This window comes from Sycon ciliatum, chromosome 7 (genome assembly GCF_964019385.1).
Source record: "Sycon ciliatum chromosome 7, ocSycCili1.1, whole genome shotgun sequence".
NCBI classification, from domain to species: Eukaryota; Metazoa; Porifera; class Calcarea; order Leucosolenida; family Sycettidae; genus Sycon; species Sycon ciliatum.
In genome coordinates, this window is record NC_088649.1 from 17,875,650 (window position 1) to 17,889,158 (window position 13,509).

The following is a 13,509-nucleotide window of genomic DNA, read 5'->3' on the forward strand; positions in this document are numbered from 1 at the left end:
TGAACTCGCGTTCTTCGCACACTGTAGGCAAGGGCAAAGAGATAAAAATCGATCTAAATCCGAATAAAATCAGCACACGTTTCCGTAAATGAAAGGGTGAGCATAAGCAAATGAATCGAAGGAAACTGGTCAACTCAGAGATCACCTGTCATTGAGTATTCCGTAAAAGGAGGCCTCGGCAGCGGAAAAGCTAAATTTAGAAAGGAGATCCTGTCAGCTTTTCCATTATTTATTGCATTCCACCCAAAATCAGCACACTTTTCGTAAATGAAAGAGTCAACACAAGCAAATGAATCAAAGGGAACTGGTCAACTCACCTGTCATTGAGTAATATTCCGCGAAAGGAGGTCTCAGCAGCGCCGAAACGAAATAAGTCAGGCCAGGAGACGAAATATCCGAAACAGCTCATGCAAGAAGCAGTTCCAAAAAAGGAAGTTCCTCATGCATGCACATCCGAAAAGGCAACAACAAAAAGTCTACAATGCACACGCATGCGGCCAGCCGGCCGCGCGATGGTACGAGGAGCCATGGAGTAGCTCCCTGGTCAAGGACCAGGTACCGAGCATCTTACGTAGAAACTTACGTAGCTACGTAGACAACGTGTCTGAATAGCGGTGTCGTTAGGTAGCGCCATGTGAACACAATAATAGAAAAGCTGACAGGATCGCTTTTCTAAATTTTGCTTGGCATTGCCTTTCGTTTCCGATATTTTGCTCCATTTTGCTCCTGCTTTGTGGCAAAAATAGCTTCAAATGAACCGTCTACTTTGGTAAAAGTGGATGGTGACTCTGATGAGGAAAGCAAATCTGAAAATGGTGTCAGTATTACGGATTTAACCGGGATTTTGTAGAATGATTTCAAATTTACGTACCCCTGACAACCTGCACGAGCTATTCAGCACGACGTTGGCCCAATGAAACCAAAGAAAGTAGAATAGAATTGCCAAAACACACCCGGATCCTCTGTAAATTCGATATTTTGCTCGGAATTTGCTGTCAATTTCTTTTCGTGGGAAATTTCGATATTTTGCTGGAAGAATTGCCGGCAAATTTGGGCTAGGCCTACTGGTCACCACGCCAGCAGGTGACAAAAATAATAAATTCTACTTCTACTACTACTACAACTTTCACACCAAGGTTCAACTCGAGTGACAGGACTGCACCCAAAAAAGGTCACACAGGCTAGTAAGTTGTACCCTGCAGGCACGGTGACCAGGTGACTGGTGTACGCAGGAGCACGTGACCGCTTCTTCAACCATGTTCGATTTGGAATAAAGGAGGAACGCCGCATCGCAGCCTTTTCGGACCAAAACCAGTCGACTCAGCGTCCAAAAGACTACAACATATCGGCCAATCGCGGTCATCCGTGCTTTTATAAGAACGAAATGGCGCTTTTATCGAACTGGCGCACTCCCACCGAAACTGGGTGACTGCGCCCTACTAGATGGGGATTTGTATGCAAAATGTCACTAAAAGCGCCAGCAGGCGACAACTTTCACACCAACAGTAGTAAGTTGTACCCTGCAGGCACGGTGACCAGGTGACTGGCGTACGCAGGAGCACGTGACCGCTTGTTCAACCATGTTCGATTGGGAATAAAGGAGGAACGCTGCATCGCAGCCTTTTCGGAACAAAACCAGTCGACTCAGCGTCCAAAAGACTACAACATATGGGCCAATCGCGATCATCTGTGCTTTTATAAGAACGAAATGGCGCTTTTAGTGACATTTTGCATACAAATCCCCATCTAGTAGGGCGCAGTCACCCAGTTTCGGTGGAAGTGCGCGAGTTCGATTGGGATTCAAGTAGGAAGGGAGCGTCTCAGCTTCCTCGGACCACGACCATTCGACTCAGCACCCTGAAGACTACAACTGGTGAAATTTTAATTTTTGCCTTAACTTCCCCTTTAACTTTTCAAACCGTTAACCTTCGAAAATCAGAAAATCGTTAACTTGGCGGGTCGTTAAAATAATATGATTTACAGTACCGATTCACAGCCTATGCCATGCATACATGCAATGTTTGTGTTCGATTATCCGGTTCCCTCGCCTATCCGGATATTTTTGTGGAAAACGCTTGTGTGCGGTTATGCGAGGTCTGACTGTACTGGAACGAATCGAGCAAAAACGGGTGGGCTCGTGCGAGAAATTGAGAGTTTGGATGCATGCTTTCAGAGCGTGATGAACGCAAGTTACGTAATGAAGGCAGCGCGCCGCGCACTGACCCATAACCACACTCCACAGTTGCATTATAACATTTATTATTATTATTATTATTATTATTTGCCTCTCCGCGTTTGCATCAGGGTGTGTTACTACAAAAATCAACAAATCGACATAATACACATCCACCCCTAGTATTCGCTCAGGCCGCTCAACAAGTCAAAAGACAGTAAGGACAAGAGAAAGCGAGAGAAGGGTCACAGAGCAGCGGGGTCGAAGGCAGGAAAAAAAGAAACAGGAGGCAAAGGATATTGGAGAAATATATCAGATTGTCCATTGAATTCACCATACATCATGATTGTCATGTTCCGTTTGGGCAAATCCGGGCATTCCTCTGCAGGCTCAGGTGCGGAAAAGCTGCCGCCATACTGCTCTGTCCTCTGCCAGGTCCCTGATGTGTGAGAGATCTTTATCCGTCTGCAGCTTCATTCCCTTTGTTGCGAGGTCTGTTCTCAGTATTGTTGGGAGTGTGGAAGGCGGCCGGCCACGGAATTTTTTCTCGTCCTTTGTTTGCCGGAAGTATGATGTCATGGCCATTTGTGCTGGGGACTCCTTGTCCAGTCTGCAGATGTGACCGAGTAGTCGCATCCGAGCAGCTTTAACCAGGACAGTTAGGGGCTGTGTCTCTGTTCTGCGGTGGAGGTCATCGTTGCTGATTATCTGTGGGTTGCGGATACCCACAACAACTCTCAGGTGTCTCCGATATGTCGAGTCAAGAGTACACAGCGGAGAGTCTGAGAGGCCCCATGTGCCTGCGTTGTACATCAGCAGAGGCTTGATGAAGGCTTCGTAGAGCCTCACCCGTAGCTTTTCGGAGACCAGATGTCCGCGTGACCACAATGGCCACATCTTGTTGAATGTGCCCGAAGCAATCTGGATTCGGCGTGCGACATCCTCTTTGTCTCCAATAAGGGATCCAAGCTTGCGTGTGCGCCTCCACTCTTCCTCCACTCGGTCCTTCTTCCTCTGGATAGTAGTGCGTTCTGTTTTGGCTTGGTTAACTTTCAGGTCCCAGTCCGCGAGGCAGTCGCCAACAATAGGAAGGATCGAGTCCAGGTACTCAGAACTGGTGCTGACGAAGTCCACATCATCGGCATAACCTAGGGACGGCGGCAGGTTGAGGGTGATGTCTAGATTAGGTCGAGGTGGAATACAGGAGAAAACATGGCGCAGTGCAGTCTCGAGGTAGATGATGAATAACACGGGTGACAGCGAGTCACCTTGTGGGGTGCCAGATGTTGTTGCAAATGGTCGGCTTTGGGTATTTTTGATGCGTGCTGATAGTGTTGTATCTGAAACCAGGAGCTGGACCAGGCGCACCTCATCTGGCTCCAGGAATGACCGCAACACATTGGCGAGTTTCCGGCGACTAATAGTGTCAAAGGCGCGAGACATATCGATACCCAGAATACTTATACTGGACTGCAGGTGCTGGCAGCATGCAGCGATCCATCGATGAGCCCATACTACATCTGTAGTGCTTCTATTCGGTCTGAACCCACTCTGCATTTGCGGTACATAAGCTTGAACTCGGGGGGTTATTTGTGCTAGAACCACTGAAGAAAGTACCTTGCGCAGGGCATTGAGCAGAACAATCGGTCTCAGACTACTTCCCGGGCCTCTTGGTTTTCCTGGCTTCTGCAGCGGGATTAACTCGCCACTGCCAAGTGTCAAGTGTTGTCCTGTCTCAACGCACATGGTGTACAGTTCGGCAAGATATGTGAAAAGGCTGTCAGGCGCATATTTGAATAGTTCTGCTGGGAGTTTGTCTGGCCCAGGTGACTTGTTGTTCTTTAGCCGTGCTGCTGCTCTCGTCACTTCGATCGTCGCGATTGGCTTTTCCATTTCGCCCATGTTATAGTCAGCCATGCTCAGTCTCTCTTGGTCGCTATTTGAGAGAGCAGCGTGGAAGTGCTCTGCTATCTTTTCAGCCATTTCCTCAGGTTGGACTATTAGCCTGCCATCTTGGTCAGCCACAACGGCCTGCTTGGTTCTGTTCTTGTGTAGCTGTTGTACAGCTCTGAACATTCGGGCATCATCCTTCAGCTGTTCGATCTCTGATACTTTTCTGTCTAGGTCTGCAGATGCACATTCCTTGGCTCTACGTCGCAGTTGGTGCGAGACTTGGTTTCTCTCCTCACGGAGTTTCTGTATCTGGTGGGTGTCCTGAGCGTTCATCGTGCGGAGTCGCAGATTTTTCATCTTTTCCGAGAGTTCTTCCATCACCGTATCCCAACCGTGTCTATAACGCCGTGTCAGCTTCAGTTCTCCCGCAGCTGCCAATCCCGAGGCATGCATCATTCCTGCAACTGAAGTCCAGCCTTCATCAAGGTGTTCCTTCTCCAGGGGAGGTAGTGTTGTAACATGCTTTTCAACTTGGTCCTGATAGCGCTGTCTTCTCTCTGCGCTGCCTGTCAACTGCTGCACATCCATTTTCTTCCGACTGTCTTGCGGGTATGCTTTCTCGGTGACGTTAGGACGTAGAATTTTGGTAGGTCAAAGGTAGCAATCACCAAGCGGTGATCGCTACAGGTAGCCGTTCCAGCATATGACCGTGCATTCAGAAGAAGGCTCTTCTGGGAATTTTGGCACAGTACGAAATCAATTTGATTATACACCCTGACCGTGATTCCTGATGCTAATCTCCGAGTCATTGACCATGTTGTGGTATGACATGCTCTGTGCTGAAAAGCTGTGTTGGCAGCAAATAGTTGATGGGACCCACAGAATTCTGCCAAAGCAAGACCAGTGTAGTTTCGTCGTCCGCGTCCATGCTAGCCAATGCAGCATGTCAGTTGCATACTCTTGTTTATGCACTCTTGTAATTATGCATATGCATCACACATGCCATCATTTTTTTTGTGTGTGGAGACTGCAAAAAATGTGTTGGTTCCATCATTCGCATTGTCTTGCACATGGCAAGCAGGAGAAGGGATGCATGTAAGCAAATACAGTTGAACATCGATTATCCGTACATCGACTATCCGACCATTCGATTATCCGTAACAGTTTTTTTGGGCGCATGTGCCGTAGAGTACGCACTGTGCATGTAGTGAGCCATTCAAAAAATACGAAAATTTTGAAAAGTTAAAAGTAAAAAGGTCGTGCGGCTAGTAATAACCACTGAAAGTGTGTGAGTGACAGTTTTTTTCTTATCCAGAACATTTGCCTTATCTGAACACCGCCTGACAGTTGTCTGCCCAGAGGTGGTCGGATAATCGATGTTCAACTGTACGAGAAAAGAGGTATCATAATTATTGCGGCAGCTTCACATGCAGATTGTGCATGTGCATTACATCCTTTCAAAGAAGTTTAACTTTGAAGTTTTTGTCAATGGCCAGCAGGCCAGGGGCGTCGCACGCGGTACGGTCACTAGGGTATTGAGCGCACCACTATTTGCCCAAAGTACCCCTTGAATCAATAAAATGCACTGAGGCTGCGTTTACACGACAACGATTGAAAACGATTTCCGTTTACACGACAACGAAGTAGGACCTAAACGGAACGAAATCGTTGCGTTTACTACTATCGTTTACACGACAACGCCCGAAAACGATTCCTAAACGGAACGAAATGGAAACGCACTTCAAAGTGTTTTGAAACGTTTTCAAAACGTTTTCGTTCTCGTGTAAACGGTGAAAACAGTGAAAACGATTGGAAACGGAGCGCGGTCATGGAAACCATTTCGCGCGGGACTATATTTCGAGGGAAATACCTGACCTTTGCGACCACCAGCACGTACCGACTCCAACTAACGTGTTACTTCCCGCCCTTGCGCCAAGCCAGCACGCGCTAACTCCAGCCTGATCGCCCGTTTTCCGTTTCCGTGTAAACGGTTCAAAACGATTTGCCGTACGGTTTGAAAACGATTCGAGGCCAGCCCGTTTTCGTTCCGTTTCGTTCCGTTTCGTTTCGTTTCGTCTCCGTGTAAACGCAGCCTGATTTGGGCTTTTCCAAGACTTTCGGTTCAGCCACCACTCCCCCACGAGTAAATTGTACTTCAGATGGCTGACCGTACCACACCAAAATACCTTCGCCGATTCACAATACAACTTCCTGCGACGCGACATGCGACTTGCCACACATGCGACGAGCTGCGACAGCGACACACGGTTCACAATATTCTTCATATTTGCGACATCATCATGCACAAGTTAAGTAGTACTATGCACGTGCACTGAACGTGCACCCAGGGTCGAAACTGTACTCCATTTGTGTATGTCGCGTGTCGCATGTCGCAAAAGTTGAACTTTCTTCAACTTTTGCGACAGGTGCATTGCGACAGCTTGCGACAGCTCGCAACAGGCAGTTTCTTGTAGCACCTGTCGCAAATCGCGTGTCGCGATTTGCGACAGGTGCGACAAGAAACTGCCTGTCGCGAGCTTTTGCGACATGCGACACGCAACATACACAAATGGAGTACAGTTTCCACCCTGGGTGCACGTGCAGTGCACGTGCATAGTACTACTTGTGCATGATGATGTCGCAAACATGAAGAATATTGTGAACCGTGTGTCGCTGTCGCAGCTCGTCGCAAGTTGCATGTCGCGTCGCAGAAAGTTGTATTGTGAATCGGTCTTTAAGCGGGATTCACAGAAGCTTTTTTGCGATGCGACACGCGATGCGACGCGTGCCATGCGAACTCGCGAAATACCATTCACAGAGGAAGTCACTGATGCGACAACATCTTGCTGATGTGGCTACGTCACCATGATATTCGCGCGGTTTGATACAACTTGTACAAATTTATAGGCAACTCTTGAACCTTTGTACAACTTCGCTGTAGAAAAGGTCAAAATCGTACGCCAAATCGCTTGTCGCATCGCATCGCGAAAGTTGAGCCAAGCTCAACTTCTGCGATGGCCTGCGATGGCCCTGTTGCGGCAGTTGCGTGGAGTGCGACATGGCTGCGATTTGGGGTTTTCCCGGTTTCGCGCCTGTCACATCGCGTGTCGCATCGCAAAAAAGCTTCTGTACTGTGAATCCCGCTTAAAGGCCGATTCACAATACAACTTTCTGCGACGCGACAAGCGACTTGCGACACATGCGACGAGCTGCGACAGCGACACACGGTTCACAATATTCTTCATGTTTGCGACATCATCATGCACAAGTAGTACTATGCACATGCACTGCACGTGCACGTGCACCCAGGGTCGAAACTGTACTCCATTTGTGTATGTCGCGTGTCGCATGTCGCAAAAGTTGAACTTTCTTCAACTTCTGCAACAGGTGCATTGCGACAGCTTGCGATAGCTAGATTCTTGCGACGCGACATGCGACTTGCGACACATGCGACAGCGACACACGGTTCACAATATTCTTCATGTTTGCGACAACCACATGCGCAAGTAGTACTATGCACGTGTACCCAGGGTCGAAACTGTACAGTCTGTATCGGCAAGAGTAGATGTACTCTTGGTATCGGCTATAGAGTGACCGGATATAAGAATATATCGGCTACAGTGACATTGGTACGAAATATCAAAAGCAAAAACGTATCTTATCCAGTAAAAATATCACTATAACTAATGTTGAAAGGAAAAGGACATAAGGATACGAGTTAAGAGTAACTCTCCATCACTGTAACTGGATACTATAGTCAGAAAGTGCAATAACTAGGCACAAAACTGACAAGAGTACTGAGACATTCGACGTCCTGAAACCTAGCAAAATGAATTTTATTATTATTCAAATAATCTACGTGGAGATAAAAGTTTAATAATAGCTATGAAAAGTATGAATGCCGCAGACATCACCACGCAACATGACAATTTGTTAAAGGTTTGGTTTTGTGTGTTTCCAAAATCGATTTTCACGCTCCGATCATCAGTGGAAATACGGAACTAAAGAGATCAAGGGAAAAACAAAGGTTAAAAATCCAAAGAAGTGTGACACATGACGGGTAACTTGTGGTTCAATTTTAAGTTGCGATATTAGAGAGGTTCCGCACTACGTAAAGTTGAGCAACTTTACGTTAGTGGGCGGGGAAAACCCGTGAATTCGCGAGTTTGCACTCCACTTACGGAAAGTTGTCTACGGAGAGTACGTAGATAGGGCTCTGATAACGTAGCTGGTCCGTTAGGGCGCGCTCACACTGCGACCATGAGCACGCGTCCATGCGTCAGCAAAACGCAGAAACGTGGGAGTCGTGCTCACACTAGGCCTCGTACACGCATAGACGTGAAGTTGTCACACAAACTTTACGAATTGCAGTTCGTATCCAAAAGAGTTCGTGCGTTTCCTAATAAAGTTGTGGCCCGTTTTGGATGTAATTTTTCGCATGTTGCATGTTGGAGGAATTAATGCCTCGTGGCTCGTATTCTTGAAGTCGACGAAAATAATTCATACAATCAGGTAGGTTTGGACTCTTGAGGGACTGCCGCTGACATCCAAGCGCTTTCGCTTTCCTGACCTCGTGGTCAGGGCAAGTGCCAGTGCAGTGGAAATTCCGGTAGTGGTTTCTTTCGTCTGTTGCCGAGATGAGAACTGTAGTTTCCGATGATATGTAACTGAAATATCTTGAGGTATGGCATTCCATCACCGCAGAAAAGTAGAGAAAGATGACTTACCAAACCGAAAAGCCAGACCAAGCTGCCATCGTATTGAACGAGTACACTGTAGAAACTGGTCACTGACCCGATCACAACGAAGCAACTACAAAAACAAAAACAAAATCGACATCGTCCAAAAAGGGCAAAGAATGCATATATACATTGTATATGGCGGTGCGTGCGTGCAGGACCACAACTACAAAAATTTTAAAATGTGCAAATGTCGAGGTGACATCGACAACCGCCGATTTTCATGAATCAACACACCGGAATTTGAGAAATTGAACATACTTCAGGCCAGGTTGTACACAAATACGCTTCACGTCTACCTGGTCTACGATCATGGTGCCGCCAAGTCGTGGCACCCCCCTCCGGAGGTCGCGGTCACGATTTGAAACGTGGCCGCGACGTTTTGGTCAAGTTCATGCCGTTGCCATGCAACTTGGCCGCATGGCCGCATGGACGCTGGTTTTGGTCGCAGTGTGAGCGCGCCCTAAGTGGATTAGGGTACAAATTTATGACTTTCTTCCCAGGTCGATCTGGTCGTACACTGCCGCGTTCGGAGTTGCCAAGGGCAGCTACGTGATTTGAAAACTCCGTATGGCGGAACACAGATGCGCATGCAGTTTACGTAAGACTTTCCGTAGATCGACTACGTTTTTTACTAACGTAATTACGTTATGCGGAACCTCTCTATTAGCTACTTTTGAGCTTTTCTGAAAATATGGATGCGATTTCAGCAACTATCACTTGTTTTGACACGGTTGCGAAAAGCAGAAATTGCGAAAAATTATGGCATCTTTGGGAAAGGGATCACCCTCTCCCCTCTGATTGGCTGTTGTTTTTTCAGCTATGGGATGAAGCAATAATAATGATAATAATAAAGTTGTTTCTGCACTGTTCATGCCCGTTTGTCACACTTATTTTTTATTTTAGTTCTCACTTTTTGAGGAAACGCAAAAAAAGGTAACAAGATTACATAACCAAAGGCGAGAAGGCACTGAGCGAAGTGTCAACCTACGAATACAACTTCAGTGCAACAACGTGCTCTTTCTGCTTACACAAAACAGCTTTTGCGTTTCCTCTAGTGGCTTTATTGCACTTGTATCTTGATGTTATTTCTAACACCTTTCTATTTATAGTTTCTTTGGTTGTATCCTTAGTTCCGTTTTTCCCCACTGATGATAGGAACGAGAAAATCGATTCTGGGTTTTCAATAATATTTTTTTGTTATAAAATACACAGTAATACATGTCAAACAAGTAACGTAGTTGCGTGATGTCTGCGGCCTTCATCCTATCAAGAGTACATAACCCCCCAGAGTGTGCAACTCCCACATACCCTGTTGTCCCGACAGAATTTCAAGTTGACGTCATTATTTATGACGCAATGCTCCTTGCAGCAGTGATTTACAACATGTGTACGGGTGTCAACGCATCACACGTTTTTCTTTGCAATAATTTGTACAGGATCGATCGGCTTCGTTCAACCACAGGTTCCGGATTCGTCTGATAATCCGTGTACAGTGCGCATGGCATCATCAAAATGACGTCAACTTGAAATTCTGTCGGGACAGCACCCATAGTGGAGTTGCACACTCTGGGGGGTTATGTACTCTTGATCCTATGCATAGCTATAATATTATAATTATTGGCCCTATAAATTTCATTCAAATTTCGCAGAGGAATACCATACTGTATACTATACTGCTAAAGGCCATGTGCTGAGCATGATCTGAGCGCCTTTTTGCTGCGCTTTTATACACTTTTAAATGCACGGGGCACACCGCTGCAACCCCGGGCCCTTTGGCGCTTTGCATGGGCAAAAGATCTCCGAATTCTTCAAGACCCGTTCCTACTAAATCATTCCAGTTTCTTTGACTTCCAGGAGAAATGTCTTCGAGAAGCTAGAGAAAATAGGGCTTGAAAGTGATGACGTCAAAAACGGCCAGGGAGTACTAAGTTGACATCAGATTTCTATTTTGGTTCCACTAAGGTGTGACTTTGCTATTACCTAGGGAGGTTTCGCTCTACGGAATTATGTTTTTTTTTTTTTTTTTTTTTTTTTACTACAAAGCACTGGCCAGCAACATAAAAGGGGAGGTAGACAAAAGTGGACAAGCGAACTTTGACAACACAGAGGAGCGTGGCATGCGTGCCGATGAGGTAGGTCAACCTCCCCCGACCTAGTGGTCTCGGGTTCAACAGTTGGTCTACGCATCAGGAAGGGGAAATGGACAGAGAAAGGGAGAATGAGCATGAGGAGCTTCCCAGGAGAGGAAGAGTGAGTGAGAGAGAGAGAGAGAGAGAGACAGAAAATGATAATAATAGAGACAACCGGTTATTCTCAGTGCTGGTGGACTTCAGTGGCCCATAGCCAATTGGTCTGGCGGAGGTGATGGTAGGCCTTGGTCTTGAATGTCGGCAATTTCTTGAGAGTTGGGCGTTCGGCGAGGATTGGGGCAGGCAGTGTGTTCCAGCTCTCCAGGACAAAGTATGGGAAGGAGCGGCGGATGAACTCTGGACTGGAGGCTGGCAGAGGAGTTGCGAGTTGGAAAGAGTGGCCACCGAGGGACTGGCGTTGCCGGCGCGTCCGGGGTGCAGCGTTAACTCTTGCTGGGGGAGGTACCATGTTGGTAAGCAGAGCTGGACCTGGTATGCATTGCAGCTTATACAGGTAGCACAGCCCGTAAACATGCCTTCGGATTGCCAGGCTGGGGAGCAATGAGGGGCCAATAACCTTCATGGCTCGACGCTGGACCAGGTCCAGCTGATGGAGGTGACAATGTGCCGCACTTGCCCAGACGAGAGGGGCGTACTCCATTATAGGCCGTACAAATCCTTTGTACACAGTTAGGCGCCCTGCACTGTCCAGGATCCGAGATGCCTTTCGGAGCAGGCCGAGTCGCTGGTTGGCTCTAACGGCAAGGGAACGGATGTGGGCCCGGAAGGAGAGAGTACTGTCAAATAACACTCCTAGCAGCTTGAGCTGAGGGCTCTCAGGCACCTGCATGCCATCAAATGTGAGCTGTGGGACATCCAGGGATGGTCTGTGGCGGTCAAGGAGTATTGCCTGAGATTTTGATGGCTCGAACTTTATCTTCCATTGGGCACCCCAAGTCTGCAGGCGGTCAATAGATGCTTGGAGGCTATTGCAAGCAGCAGCGATGGTATCTGGGTTTCTGATTAGGGCATAGAGTGTTGTATCGTCCGCGTAGACAGCTAGACTGGAGCCTGGGGCTAAACACTGTTCTGCATCGTTTACATATAACAGGAAAAGAGTGGGACCTAGGAGGCTACCCTGGGGCACTCCAGCCTTGATCGGGAACAGTGGGGAGGACTGACCGCCAACAACTACAGTCAGTTTTCGGTCATGGAGATACGACCTTAGCCAAGCCAGGAGTTGGCCGTGGATGCCACATTGCTGTGCCTTCGCAAGGACACCTGGGTGGGAAACCTTGTCGAATGCCCCGGCAATATCAACTGCCAGGGCATGCACAAGACCGCCGCCAGCCAGGGTAGTGGCCCAGGAATGCTGGAGAGCCGTCAGTAGGTCACTTGTGCCCAGTCCACGTCGGAAGCCAAACTGGGACGAGGAGAAGAGCTGATGGGTTTCCAGGTGGTTCACAAGCTGCCGATTGATGATACCTTCCATGATCTTAGAGATGATCGTCAGGAGAGATATAGGCCGGTAGTTCTTCATCATGGATTTGGGTCCTTTCTTGTGCACTGGAACGACACGGGCAATTTTCCATGATTGGGGCTGGACTCCATTTGCAAAACACAGGCGAAACAATCTAGCCAGCGGATGTGCTAGTTCAGCTGCACACTCCTTGAGTACTCGTCCTGGGATCTCATCTGGACCAGTGGATTTGGATGTGTTGAGACGCTTCAGGCACTGTTGGACTTCAGAGACGCGGAAGCGGACACGCTGCAGGCCCGGAGTGGTAGTGCAGGGTGTTGCTGGTAACTCAGCATTGTCGATGTCATTATCCCCAAGGCTACATTTTTCAGCAAAGAATCTAGCAAGGCACTCGCTCTTGGCTTTCGATGTACTGTGCTCGTGCCCGTCAGCATCAGTGAGTGTTGGCACGTCTGTAGTCCTACCCAGACCGGCGGCGCGCTTGACATTCCTCCACCAGTCCTTGTCTCTCATGGAACCACGTGTGAGACGCTCTCGGACTGTCTGCTCTTCAGCTTGTTGTGCACGATGTTGGGTTGTAATAGATTGAGTGACAGTTGTCATGAACGACTGCTTCAGGCATTCGCTGGGCCCCTGGTGACGCCAGGCCTTCCACGCTTTCTCTTTGGCACGTTGAGCCTCAGTGCATTCTGGTGTCCACCAGCTCGGATCGGACGGCCTTGTTTCCAGCATCTTGTGGGGAATAAACTGCAGCATCCCAGACACGATGTGCCTAGTAACAAGGCTGCATGCTTCCTCTGGGTCCTCCGGAAACTCAGCTGCCCAGGCAATGCGACGGTAGTGGGCACGCAGTCTGTTCCAGTCGGCTTGGCCATAACGCCACACACGTCTCCGTGTGCTGGGCTCATTTTCAAGCGGGGCTTGAGCGAGCACAGCGTGGACAACACAATGGTCTGACCTTCCTATCGGCGGCGAGATACCGGTGGTCACAGTACCAGTGAAGTCAGAGAGCACTAAGTCCAGGGTGTTGAGACCTCGAGTTGGTTCTTGGACATGCTGCATGAGGCTGTGGGCAGCGCTTAGTTCCTCCAT